The 13419-nt window shown below is 47.0% G+C and overlaps 1 protein-coding gene across 8 annotated transcripts in view; it reads left to right on the top strand.

Annotated features, from left to right (window-relative positions):
• Positions 1 to 13419, top strand: part of Gramd1b (GRAM domain containing 1B) — a 175936-nt gene that overhangs the window by 66988 nt on the left and 95529 nt on the right. The window contains exon 1 of one of the 8 annotated variants that reach the window (XM_040729827.1): positions 6151 to 6189. The exons of 6 other annotated variants lie outside the window; for them this stretch is intronic. The gene's annotated coding sequence lies outside the window, so the exon portion shown is untranslated. Of the gene's footprint in view, positions 1 to 6150; positions 6190 to 7085; positions 7105 to 13419 lie in introns of those variants that run through there. One more of the 8 variants, XM_040729822.1, reaches the window with a different exon arrangement.

Raw genomic sequence — 13419 nt, 5'->3', positions numbered from 1 at the left:
CTTCTGATCCTTCTGCCTCTGTCTCCCAAGTGCTGTTATTGCAAGCAACTGCTGCCGCTGCCATGCAGGGTTTCACACAGAGCTGAGCTTCATGTATTCTAGGCAAGCACTCTCCCAACGGAGACGCATCTCTAATCTTTAGGAAAGTCTTGCTAGGTAACCCTAGCTGCCCATTAGCTCCCAGCAATCCCACAACAGCCTCCGGAGTTGTCATGCCCACCTTATGACCTCCTGTTTGATTCCAGGTCTGCCTTCCCCCTTAGTGTCTGTAGTGCCCTGTAGCATCCTATAGCATCCTTGGCACAAATTCTCCTCCCTGGCCTTATTTTAGTGACTGTCTTTTTTGCCCTGCTGCCTCAAACAGCAGGTGGCTTTCTCTGCTGCCCAAGTGTCCCTACCATCAACTCCAGGAGAGACATAAAATGGAAACTCTGGAGAGAGGGGCTTCCTGAAGGGGAAGACAGGCAATCTACCACAAGCAAACACACAGATAACTCTAATAGTATTTGTTATACACCCGAGTCCTTTACAGTGTTTTCTGACTTCATAAATGCTTTTAGGTTTTGTAATACCCATGTCTTAATAGATAAGGAAATGGGGACACAGCCAGGCTAAGTAACTTGCCCAAGGTTACACAGAGGCAAGTGGTTGAGTCAGAATTCAAGTCTCAATGCTTCCTTATGCTCAGTGCTTTGCTGAAGGTTGATGGTTAACAAACAAAAGATGAGGAACCCACTCACGCAGACATACACCTGCAAGGGAACACCCGGGGTCCTTTATCTCTTCCTGTTTCCTCTTCCAAAGAACCTGTCTTCTAGAAGCAGAGAGAGTCTACAAGAGACCTGTTAGGCTCTCCACTTTTTTTCAAGTTCCCTCCAGTTCTGTGAGTATCTTCCATTCTTATTGCCTTCTTTATAGTTTACTGTCAGCACCGGGACTCTAGAGAGAAAGGATTTCACCTTTGGGGAAAAGGCATCTTATTGTAGATGTGCAGTCTTGCTACAAGAAGAAAGATCCAGTGGCATACCCTCAAAGCAGTGCAAACATGGCTGCCAATGTCTGCCGCTCAAAACTACAACCCCCAAAATGCAGTGCCAGGAAAGTTTATGTGACCAAGGTTTGAAACAACCACATTGGCTGCTGCTACGATTCTAACAGCAGCACGTGCAGAGCTGTGCTTAAGGGAACTGGAGACTCGGCTCCTCCCATCCCCTGCCACTCTGCTGTCAAAATCTGGTCTTCTCAAAGGCTTCTGGGTCTTTGTCATTTCCTCTCTTTAACTTAGTGCCTAAGTGCAGTGATTGAACAGAGGGTATTACCCAGGGTATAGTAATTAGTAAGAATAATTGCCTAGACAGCGGATGTTATAAAGGAGTGTCTTTTTCTCACCCTTCCACTAAGTATTAGGCGAGACGAAATGGGTTGAAGAACATGGAGCTTCAGGTTCCTCTAGCATAGGCTAGAGGGGTTATTTCATAAGGAGGTATATGGAGGCCTTTCTGCTAAGTAGAAGGGGTACAGATGCAGTGACCTATTACACACCCTATACCAGCTTCTCCACTTGTAAATATAATTTTCAGTTCCTCCTTTTTTTCTCTGAATATTCTTTCTTTGTACTCTGAATTATGTATCTCCCCTACCACTGAAACCTGACACCGTCTCCTCCCTTCCATGCTGCTGCCGTGCCTTCCAGGGTGTCTGTTCAGTACCAAATAACACTATCCCTGATGCCTGAGGTTCAAGGCCCGAGCTGCCTTGTGAAATACACAGGTGCTTTCTCCACATTGTCAACACATGTTCGCCTTCTAGGGATGTGTGCAATGATTTGGTTGTTGCTGTTGTTATTTGCTTTACTGGGGAAGAGTTTACTAAATAGCCCCGATTAATCTGCAACTCATGATGTAGACCAGCTGGCCTCAAAGCTTGTGGGTTCCACTGCTTCTGCCCCTAGAGGGGTGGGATTACAGGCGTGCACCCCTGAGTAGGTAGATAGATGCCTTGGGTCACTGGAGAAAGTAGGCAGACTTCAGTGATCACAGGGTCGGTGTCTGTGTGGTTTTGAAGAAACAGAATGTTCTCCTTTCTAGGTCCTGGATTTCTGCTTTCCATCCACACATTCGATTGCCAGCCCAGGCACACAGAGAGAGGGTTGAAGGCCACACAATGGCCAGAGGGAACTTGTCCTCACTGACTAGAAAGGATGGTGCATGCTGTGTGGCATGGCCCCGTGCTGTTGGATTTCTTTTTTAAGGAGTTTAGTGAGGATACTATTCACTGAATAGGAGAAAGGCCTCTCCTCCCATCCCCCACCTGTGGATTCAACCATGATCATAGAGGGAAGCTTATAAAAAAGTTAAGGAGAGTTACAGAAAAATATTCATTGACCTAAATTCTACTCCTGGGTGAGGATTTTGGTTTTAGATATTTTGAATTAGGATGGTTCAGTTGAGAAAGCCTAAGTAAATATGTAAAAAAAAATGACACCCTTTCCATATACATAACAATTCTGATCCCAAACACTTCAGATAAAGACACAGCGTGTGCTCTCATAGCGTAGAATGCATGCGTTATGTGTTTGTGATGGCAGGAAATACGGGTCTCTAGGTTCCATGGTATATATCTCTCCCCTATCTTACTTTTAACTTGTGTTGTTGAATTGAACCTTTGTAAGGTACCTTGGTCTTCTTTTCTGCCTAAAGTGAACATGAATAAATCCCCGATTCTTTTTATCTAAAAAGAAGTCTTCACTGGGAATTCTTCCCAGTCTGGATTCATACTTTTCCTCAGTGCTGGATTAGTCACCATTCCAGGCTCAGGAGACTTCTGGGTTTTTTGTTTTGTTTGTTTTAAAGACAGGCTTCTTCTGTGTAGCCCTGGCTGTTATCACCATCATTATTATGTGTGTGTTTGTGTTTGTATACTAGTGTATACACGTGTGCACGCCACAGTGCACATGGAAATCAGAGGACAATTTTTGGGAGTTGGCTCCCTCCTTACACTATAGTGTCTGGGGACTGAACTTGACCCATCAGTTTTTTGTCTTAAGCCATCTTGCTATTTATTTATTCATAGCTTCATTCTCTCTTGGTTGTAAATTAGAGTTAGTTTTGATTGTTAGTTGGAGGAGGCAGGGTTATGTTGCTCAGGATGGCCTTGAACCTGCTATGTAACCAAGGATGGCCTTGAACTTCTGTTCCTCTTGTCTCCAGCTCCTAAATGCTTGGATTGCCACATGTATTTATTACCACATCCTGTTTGTGAGGTGCCAGGGATTGAACCCAGGGCTTCATGCATGGGACACAAGCACTCTACCAACTGAGCTACATTCTCTACCTCTCACTTGGCCTTAACTGATATTTTCTATTCTCCAAGTCTTCAGTAATTGGGAGCAGATGGAGGAGGTACACAGGGATTAGGAGGTTTGTGGAGGAAGGCGTGAACTCAGTTCAAATGAGGTTGAGTCCGGTTTCCATTTGCTTACTCTGCTACCTTAGAGGAGTCACTTCACCTACAGGGTCCGATTAAACATCCCTGTCCCATGTATCTGTAGGATATACAAGGGGCAATGGATTTGGAGACACAAATTATGGAGTCCTGTGAAGATGGAAGGTGGACAGTTTTATTGCTGTGGTCTTTAAGCCATACTCATAAGCACAGGTGAATGCTGGGAATGGTGCTTGTATGGTGATGCTCTGAGAAGGAAAATCAAGTCATTTTCTCTTTGATAAAATGGCACTCATTTAGCATTAAAAAAAAAAAGAGTTGTTCCCTTTAAGCACCATACCCACCATGATTAATTCAAATAACCACAGCACAGGCAGTGCTGAGATTAGATGCAAACATGGGCTGTGGAGTTAAGACTTCATGGCTCATAGATTGACTTGTTTTATTGCATGACTCACGGATTGATATGCTTTGTTACTGAGTCTCCTGCAGGGGGGTGGACAGCAAAGGAGGTGACCAGGGACCTGCAGGTCTGATTGCAGTTGCTGGGTTATGAACACCTTGATGTGTTCCTTGATGTTGATTTGGTATCAGGAGTACTTGTCATCAGGCAGAAGAGAGCAGGCTGAACTAAACAAGCCTGCTGTCCTGTAGGGGCAGATTTTATTCCCACCGTATAGATATGGTTTTCCTGCTCGTCCAGGTAATATTGGGGAAACATGGCTTCTCTTCAGGCAGAATCATCAGATCTGTGTGCAACCAACAATGTTAGCCTTGACTCCTGGTGCTTTTTGTGTGTGGCTCCAGATGTTTCTGTGCCCATTTGAGCTCAAGGCTGTGGAGTTGGGCTTGAACTAAGGAAGGTAATAAAAAAGAAGGAAGAGAAGTTGGGGAGGGAGTGTACAAGTGATCATTCAGTTCATGGTTTCTTGCTCACTCTAGGTTAATCTCTGATCCTTTGCCTTCCTGGGTTTTTCTATGGTCTGGGGGTTGGATTTTGAGCAGGGTCTAGGGAGGAAGGGAAAAGTTTGGGGAAAGAAAAGACAGATCATTTCTCCAAGAACCGTAGCTTTTGGGGGGCAGAATTACATCTTAGAAATTATATTTATCTATTTATATTTATTTACTTGTGTGTGTGCTTGCCCACACATGGCGCAGCAGTCAGAGGACAATATGTAGAAGTTGGTTCACTCCATCATGTGTGTCCTGGGGGCTTAACCCAGTTTTTCAGGGTTGGCAAAAAATGCCTTACCCACTGAGCCATCCATCTCCTTGGCCCAAGAGGAGATTTCTTGAAGTAAAAGCCTATGTGGAGATGACCTCCAGAGGCTGACATTCTTGCATTGACTCACTAACTTTTTCCTGGAACTTGGACCCATAGTTTGTAAAGTGTGCCTGTAAGCCTCCATTTTTTTGGTAGCTCTCCATGGGCTTAAAATGCTGGACGCAAGGGAATCCATGCCCTTACATCTAGTCAGGTGAGTCTTGCTCATGGGGAGAAAATGACCACAGCGGGGTACCGAAGCATTCTTGAGGACGTGGATCTGGTTTTTCCACACCTCATTTTCTGTGGCAAAACACACCTTATGGCTTCCACAGGAAGGTCAGCGCCTCTAACCACGTGTTTTCTTAGGGGTGTTGCTCTCTTTTCCTGGAGCTGCCTGCAGCAGACAGGATGCCTGAGTAGGGTGAATACTGCTGGCTTGGCGCTTTGAGCGCCCCGGTTCTTTCTTAGCAGTGTGAGCAGCCCGCTTGGCTCTTCCCTGAGGCCGGTTCCCTTTGTGCAGTGGCCGCCTGACAGATAGAGCCTGTCCCAAGCCGCTTGCTTGCTCTCATGGCCAGAGAGGAAGCTGTAGTTGCTGCAAGCTGAGCTGACTGTCCCTGCTGGGCAGAAAACCTAGAGTGATGAATGGGGCTGGATGAAGTCATCCTGCTCCACCAATCAGGCTGCTCCAACGGAGCTAGGGGCCTCTGCAGATCCAACCCAGCTGCCTGCTGCTCTCATGTACCTTTAGACAGAGGCTGAGTCTCTGGGAGTGGAGTTGGGGGGGTGTGAACCGCCCGCCCCTGGCTTCTGTGTAGGCCTCAGTCAGTCTGAATGTTATTGCAAGGTGAGTGGCTTTGCCGGGGGAGTTCCTTTCCCTCTGCCTTCTCCCCTTTGCTGAGCCACTCAGCTCTGTGCCTCCAGCTCCTCCTTGCACAGCACCTTCCCCCTGCTTCCATTTGAGGGCCCACACCCCTGCACACCTGTCCCCAACAACCCAAGCCTTTGCCCTTCCTTCTACCCCAGCACTGGTTCAGCACCTTCCAGCAGCCTCTGCCCACATGCGCTCCTTGTCCTGATTTGTGGGTACCAGCTGGTAGTGATGGGGGGCAGGGCCTCTACTCTGTATCCTCTCCCCCCAGCAGGGGGAGCCTGGGGAGACCCACACTGGCCTTCTGAGACCAAGACCAAGGGAGGGGAAATGGACTGACTGGGACTCATGGGCATTTGAAGGGATACAGACTGCCTGCTTCCCCAACGTCCTGGGAACCCAGGATGCTCTCCTCCATTTCCAACAGAGGAGGTGCCAGGGGGGCTTCTGGAGAATGGAAGTAGGTCTCATTCTCCTAGCCTTCCTTCCAGAGGGGTGGTGTCCTCTTACTGGGTGGACATTTGTGACTCTGCCTTTTCTCCCTGGATGGTGCTGCTGCTCCCTAGGCCAAGCCGGGATCATGGATCCGGCCGACATGGCGACTGCAAAGGTAGGATGGAAATGCTGCCGGCCGCACTGTGCGTAAGTGGTTTCGCTCTGCCAGTCCCGCCTTTGGGTCACTCTCTGTCCCCTCCTGTCCCTCAGCTCAGCACTCAGGAGCAGTCAGGGCCGTGTCAGTGGAGGGAAATGACCTCAGGAGAGGGGAGGGCGTGCCTGGTGCTGCACAGCCCACTGGTCACCTCCCGTGTCCACACTTCAGAGCCGGTGGATGGAGGAGGTTAGGGGGGTGGTCGTGCCTAGGACATTTGCCTGGCCTCACTTTCCACGCCTGTCTCTTTCTTTAGCTACTCCTCGGTGTTGTGTTTTTATCTTTGTCCTGTCTCCTTTTGGCTCCCCTGTCCTCTGTCTTCTTCCTCTGCCTCTTTCTGATGCTCTTGCTCCACGGGCTCATCCTGACCCTGTCAACCTCTGTGCTCCTCCCTGTCTTGCTGTTGTGTAAGGGCTGGGAGGAGTTGTGAGCCAAAACACTCAGGAGCAGAGAGAGACACTTTATCCTGTAGCAGACATTGGCCTTGGGACTGGTGAGGCCTTGGTGCCTGAGTGGCATGTCCTGTGCTGTCCCCTCCCCAAGCTCCTGGGAGGCCCAATGACAGGCTGGTCTGAGCCTCTAAAGGGGAACCACGGCTGGGTGCTGCACCTGTGATCCTGGACACACTAGAGGGCGTTGTTGAGTAGCGTTCTTATTCTCCCGGCTGCTGCTGGCAATTGGAAATTTGTTTTTCTGTGTATTTTTCCAAACACGGAGCCTGAGCCATTGGGAGTGGATGGGGCATTGCAGGAGGCGAGTCTCAACAGCCCCTCCCCAACCCCTGTGTGCGAGGAGACACCTGTACTCTGGCCAGATGGCAGGGTCTCCATTCTCACAGAGGTGGAAGACTCGGAGAGCCTCAGACTTCTGGAGCAGGTTGGGTCCCCTGTGATGTGTATGGAAGAGAGTATGAGAAATGAGGCCTGAGTAGCCAGAGCGCTGCAAGCAGAACTGTCTGGACAGGTCCCTTGGAATCATGGTTCTTAATGATTCTCCCATTCCTATGTGCTACGTGACTGGAACCAAGTCACTTAACCTCTCTGAGCTTTTATCTTTTAGCCTATACCAAGGTGAAAATGGCATTTATCTGTTATTGGTATCAGATGAGGTCTATCACATACTGGAAGAGTTGCTAGGGAAAAGAACTGCATGAGAACAGATCTCCCAGAACTGCTTGTCTCCTCCCCTAGGTTCACGGATATTTAAATACCCAGTCTGTACATGGGATGGCAGAGGGTGCTGTGCCCCCTTTCCCCTTGGCAGTGTGCATTGGCAGCAGGCATCTGTGCTGTCTGGTTGGAATGCTGCTGTCCCTAATGTGTGTGATGTTGAGGCCGGTGACCTAGTAAGTGGTTTGCCATCAACCTGCTGGCTCTTGGGCCATAGTAGTTTGGGCAAGCTATGGCCTTGGAGGCCCTGCCTGGGGAATTCTGGAGTTTGTTTGGAGAGATGTGGTTGTATTGTGTCATATTTGCATGCAAACATAGAAGCAGACACAGCTCTAGTTTTTGTAGGCCTTTCTACTCCTTAGTCTAGATGTCTAGTTATCTGGGGTACAACCAGAACTCAGCGGGATCATTACCAGAGTTAGCATTTGCCCTCATGTTCTAGACAACAAAGTTGCCTGAACTGAGGGACTACTCAACCCGGGAACTTCTTTAATCTTCTTTGATGCAAGCTCTTTAGAACAGTTATTTCAGGCATCTTGCATCTTGTCTTGTGAACCATCAAGCCATAAATGGGCTTTCTGTAGAGGGCCCATGAACCTCCTGCTCTCTTAGGCAGAACTTCATACAGTATAACTTGTGTGGTTTTATGAAGACACCACCCATAGTTTCCATCGGTTCTACACAAAGCTTATAACTCAATGTTAAACAATCTTGAACTGATCCAAGATGCTACCATAAGAAGCTTGGTTGTGTAGGCGAGGGAGAAGGCCCTGAGCCCAGATACAGAGACACTATGGTATGACTGGATTTCCTGAACTCATGAGAATATATAAAAGCCTGCGAGTAGCTGAATAAAATTTCAGATTATGACTCATGGGTCTAAATGCATGTAAATGCACACTCTTACCTTAGCCTTCCCTGTTTTATTTCTGAGGTGCAGCTTTCAGAACTCCCCCCAGCACCAACACACTGGACGGAGTTGTTACAGAATGAAATAGCTTTTTGATGGGGGTGTGGCCAGTTCTGATGACAACATCCTTGTTTGAGTCTGTTCATTTCCTGGAGGAGGGCTTGGAGGTGTGACTTCATTTCCGGGAGTCTGGATTCTCAGCCTGCCTTTTCATGATGCTGCCTGTTTTGTTTCTTTAAGGTTTCGGTTTAAGATTGCGGTATCTCATGTCTTGATCTGTTAAAACTTATATTGTGTTCAGACAGTTTTTAGTCTCTTGAGAAGAAAGACTAGAAGCGTTGATGAACCCTTCAGTGATGGTGTAGTAAATGCCACTTTTATGGCAGCAGAGTCATGTGTGGGGGCTTTAGGGAAGAATTGCACATGGTTGCCATGAGTGAGGACTTATCAGCTTTGGGGGGAGGCAGACAGGTAAACAAGTTATGGCAGTACAAGATGATGAGGGTCAGCTGGGAATGGTGGCACACACCTTTAGTCCCAGCACTCGGGAAGCAAAGGCAGGCAGAACTCTGTCTGGTCTACGTAGAGATCCAGAATAGCTAGAGCTGCATAATAGAGATGCCCTGTCTCAAAAAGCCAAAACAGCAGCAACAATAAAGAAAAACTAAACAAAGTAAAAGCAAACAGCACGCTCATGAGCAGAAGAGGAATGGCTGTCACTGGGGAAGCACAGAGGTGCCTCGTGACTGGACAGGCTTCAAAGGAGGTGGTCAGGAAAGGGGCTGTGGGGTAGATCACTGAGGGAGTAGAATAGCTATGCCTGGAGGCGGGTGTTTCTGAGTACAGTTTCTAGCATGTTCGTCGTCTGTTTCTGTGAGTTTCAGTGAGTTCCCTTGACCATTGCTGGTCTGTTTCTTTCTGAGGAAGGGTATCCACACGGAAGAGCCACTGTGGAGATTCAAGGGCATTGCTGAGTTGAGATGACTGTTCACTGAAGGGCAGCTGCTCATGTAGAGGCCCTCTCGACAGCAGAGGGAGCCAGCAAGCAAGCGTCTCCATGGTTGGGGTTTTGCGTCGTGTAGATGACAAGGCCGAAGATGAAATAAAAGATACGAGCCCAGAACAGAAATGTTCTGAAGCTTCGTAACGTACTGAGATAGCTGAAATACTTGGGACAAGGACCCTGGGCTATCTTGAGACCTGCTTAGGAGGAAGACCCTCCAGCTCCCCAGTAGACAAATAAGATAGTTTCCTCATTTTGCTTCAGCTTTGATATTCTGTTTATTTATCAGTGAACTGCTCTTTTGAGATAGGATTTCAAAAGGATAGCCTAAGCTATCCTTAAACGCACTATGTCAGACTGACCAAATTCAAAATAATCTCCCTACCTTCGTTTACCCATTGCTAGATTATAGGCATGAACTACCTGGCTCATTTAGTTTATTTTTATTTTTTATTTTATTTTATTTTTGTTTTTCAAGACAGAGTTTCTCTGTATTGTTTTGGAGGCTGTCCTGGAACTCGCTCTCTAGACCAGGCTGGCCTCGAACTCACAGAGATCCGCCTGCTTAGTTTAATTTTTACATGTTGGTCTTTCTCTATTAAACCAGGGACTCCTTGAGGATTAAGCTTTATGTTTTATTTTTGTTGATGTTGTTGCTGTTTTGTTTTTGTCTACAATCTTGTTTTTGTCTGGAATCTTCTACTTTCCGTGGCATAAGATATATTCAACAATGCTCACTGAAAAAAACAAACAAACAAACAAACAAAAAAACAAGTAGGAGAGCCGGGCAGTGGTGGTACAGACCTTTAGTCTCAGCATTCAGAAGGCAGAGGCAGGCAGATCCCAGTGAGTTTGAGGCCAGCCTGATCTACAAAGTGAGTTTCAACACAGAACTACTACTGTGTTGAAAAACCAAGTAGGAGAGAGTACAGCTACAGACAGATGAAGACAGGTGCTGCCCCAAGATAACCTTTAGCCACAGTTTGGAGCTAAGATCAACTGGTGAGAGGGAAGGAGTCTATCGTGAGCTCTATGTCCCCGAATGGGTGACTTGATCTACAGTGGTGCTGTTCACTGAGGTGTTATCGAAGGTCAGCCAGGAGGTGTAGCTCTGGGGTTAGTTCATTTGAGTACTGTGAGGCATAAGTTGTCCAGGAGCAATGGGAATCTATGGCTGAGGTTAAGAGAGTGGCTGTAGATGCCCATGTAAACTTGGGTGTCACCAACATATCTTTAAGGCACCGTTAAAACACTGACATCTCATTAGGAACCTCTGTGACCCAGGTGACATTTGTCTTAGTTGGGGTTTCTATCGCTATGAAGAGACACCATGACCATGGCAACTCTTCTAAGAAAAACATTTAATTGGGGTGGCTCGCTTACAGTTCAGAGGTTCAGTCTGTTATCATGGCGGGGAGCATGGCAGCATGCAGGCAGACATGGTGCTGGCTACATTTTGATCAGAGGGCAACGGGAAATGGACGTGACCCTGAGCGAAGCTTAAGCAAAAGAGACCTCAAAGCCCACCCCCACAGTGGCGCACTTCCTTCCACAAGGCCACACCTCCTAAGAGTGCCACTCCCTATGAGCTTATGGGGCCAATTAACTTCAAACTACCATAGCATGGAATGACAGAGGCTCTCAAAGGCCCCGTCTCAGTTCTCAGTCTCCAGTGTGGATCACGAACTCTTAGAGTCACAATAGCCTTCTTCCAGAGGGAGAAATTTCCATTTTTTTTGAATCTATGAAAGGTAACCAAATTAGGTTATAAAACTAGCACTGCCCCTACTTACATTTAAGGAGTAGTTTAACACAAAATTAAAAAGGAGGTACTATTGAAAATTAAATAATAGAATGTATTGCTCCCTTTAAAACTCACTATGTTGCTCTAACTATTCCAAAGTTCACCATGGATCATGTACAAGCTTTATCATGATGCCAGGCGTGCGTTACAGGCCTTTAATCGCAGCACTTGGGAGGCAGAGGCAGGAAGATCTTTGTGATTTCCAGGCCAGCCTGGTCTACAAAGCAAGTTCCAGGGCAGACCGGGCTGTTACGAAGAGAATCCCTGTCTTGAAAAACAAAAACAAACAACAAAAAATTGCATCTGGTATCAGAACCTTTAGGTGATTCTAGTCCCCCAGCCTTAACCCCATCCCTGCTGCACTCTCAGTCCTGTACTCTCAGTCCTGCGCAGAAAAAGAAAATATCCTGCTGGTGGAGAGTGAGAAATGTCAAAATCCTTGCTCATTCCATTCAGTCTGCTCTATCCCCAAAAGCCCGTATTCATCAGCAGTGGCGGCAGCAGAAGCCTTGACAGCACTATTTCTGGACCCGCCATGCAAGGAGGAAGTTCTCATGTCAGTAAAGGATGACAACAAACACTGGATCCATTTTCAGTGCTTTCACATAAAGAGCAGACTAATCAAGAAATATTTATCAGAAACTTACTTAATGTAGGTGAGCTGAGTATCCCACCTGTCAGCTGATAAATTAGCATTATGGTTACTAACTGTGTTCATTTTGAAAGATAGAAGTAATACGTCTTGGTTAGATATGCCTCTCCCTGTGAACTGCTTATTTATACTTCGTTACTTAGTTAATGCCATGTCTTACCCTTTTTAAAGTTAGAGGCCAAGGCATCCAGCCTGTCTTTGCAATGTTGCTATGCTCTACCTGGGTCATGAGCATAGTACCCACTCAGTGAACACTGACCTGGAAAGAATTGCACACCCAAGAGACACAAAAATCTCTAGGTTATTTATGATACTTCATTCTGTGGAGATTCTATTTAAATTGTTGTTCCGCTGTATTGTGTAAATGGAGTTCTTAATTGGTCTAGATAATAAAAACCCAGTGTCAGATACAGAGGAAAATGCTGTGAGATCAGAGAGAAGGAGCAAGTCACCGCCATGCCTTACCTCCTTCATATCTCAACAGACAAGAGAGCGATTTCCTATTTCTCCCTGTTTATATCCTGTTCCACTCAGCTATTTCACTTCCTGTTTGTCTGTAGAGACCTCCAGACCTCTATGGTTAGCTAGTGCCACGCTCCATTCTCGGACCCTCAGATAGGCTTTATTTATTTGTACCAGCAAGATATCAGCATAGTATTGTTTAGGCAATATAGGTATAGGATCCTAACAGCATAACAGGCAAAACTTGGAAAAGGTAGAGAAAACGTTTGCTAGGAAGGAGCAGTTGGCTTTTCTAGAGGATAGTGGTGGATCTGTGGACACTGGTTTAGAAATCCCCGTAGATGTTGGAATGCATTCAGCGCTTGCTTACTCTATATGTGTAAGGGACTCCTCACAACCTGGTGGTGCTGTCATTATTGCCTTTTTGAGTAAGTGATGGAGCCGGGGCTTAGAGAAATAAGTAAACTTTCTTAAGGCCACATGGCTGTGAAGGATGGATTTGAATTGAAGTTTGATTCTAGAACCTTGGTGTTAAACCATAGAATATTCCCCCGGGATTAATATGAGGCTGGGGTCAGTTGAGGATGTGTCTCCTCTAGGTTCGTTTCGGGAACAAGCCACTTCTTTGTCAACAAGAGATTCTTTGCCATCTCCTTGGCCAGGAGACTTTGTCTGTGAGAATGGGTAATACTTAATTCATCTGTCATTCTCCCTCCACCCTGCCTGCCACCCATGGAAAGGAGAAATCCTCATGTTGGTAGGAGATCAGGGAGCTGTTGGATGTGGGTGGTTAGGTGTCCCCCCTCAGGAATCAGAGTGCGTGAGACCCTGCCTGACTTCTCACACCGACTCACCTGGAGGTTCTCCTGAGCGTAGAGGTGCAACAGGTCACTAGAAATCTGCCTGCCCTTTCCTTCTGGTAGGGCACAGGTGCACCTCTGCTGTATGTGAAGTTAGATGCTGAAGGGAGGCCAGCATCTCCCTTCTCTGGTGGCAGGGTAGGACTTCTCTGGTGGACGAGGTCCTGGCCTCCTTATTCCTGCCCTTCTGTCTATGGGCAGAGGAGGTCTAATGAACCAAGACATGGGGATATGTCTGCCATGCAGTTATACGAGCCCTGGGGCAAGCAGGTGGGCCTTTGGGAAGTAGGAGTGGTTTTTTGAAGGGGATGAGAAAGTGGGATGCAGGCCT

Source organism: Mesocricetus auratus, unplaced genomic scaffold (assembly GCF_017639785.1).
Source record: "Mesocricetus auratus isolate SY011 unplaced genomic scaffold, BCM_Maur_2.0 Super-Scaffold_100022, whole genome shotgun sequence".
Lineage (NCBI taxonomy): Eukaryota > Metazoa > Chordata > Mammalia > Rodentia > Cricetidae > Mesocricetus > Mesocricetus auratus.
This window is presented reverse-complemented; position numbering and strand designations above follow the sequence as displayed.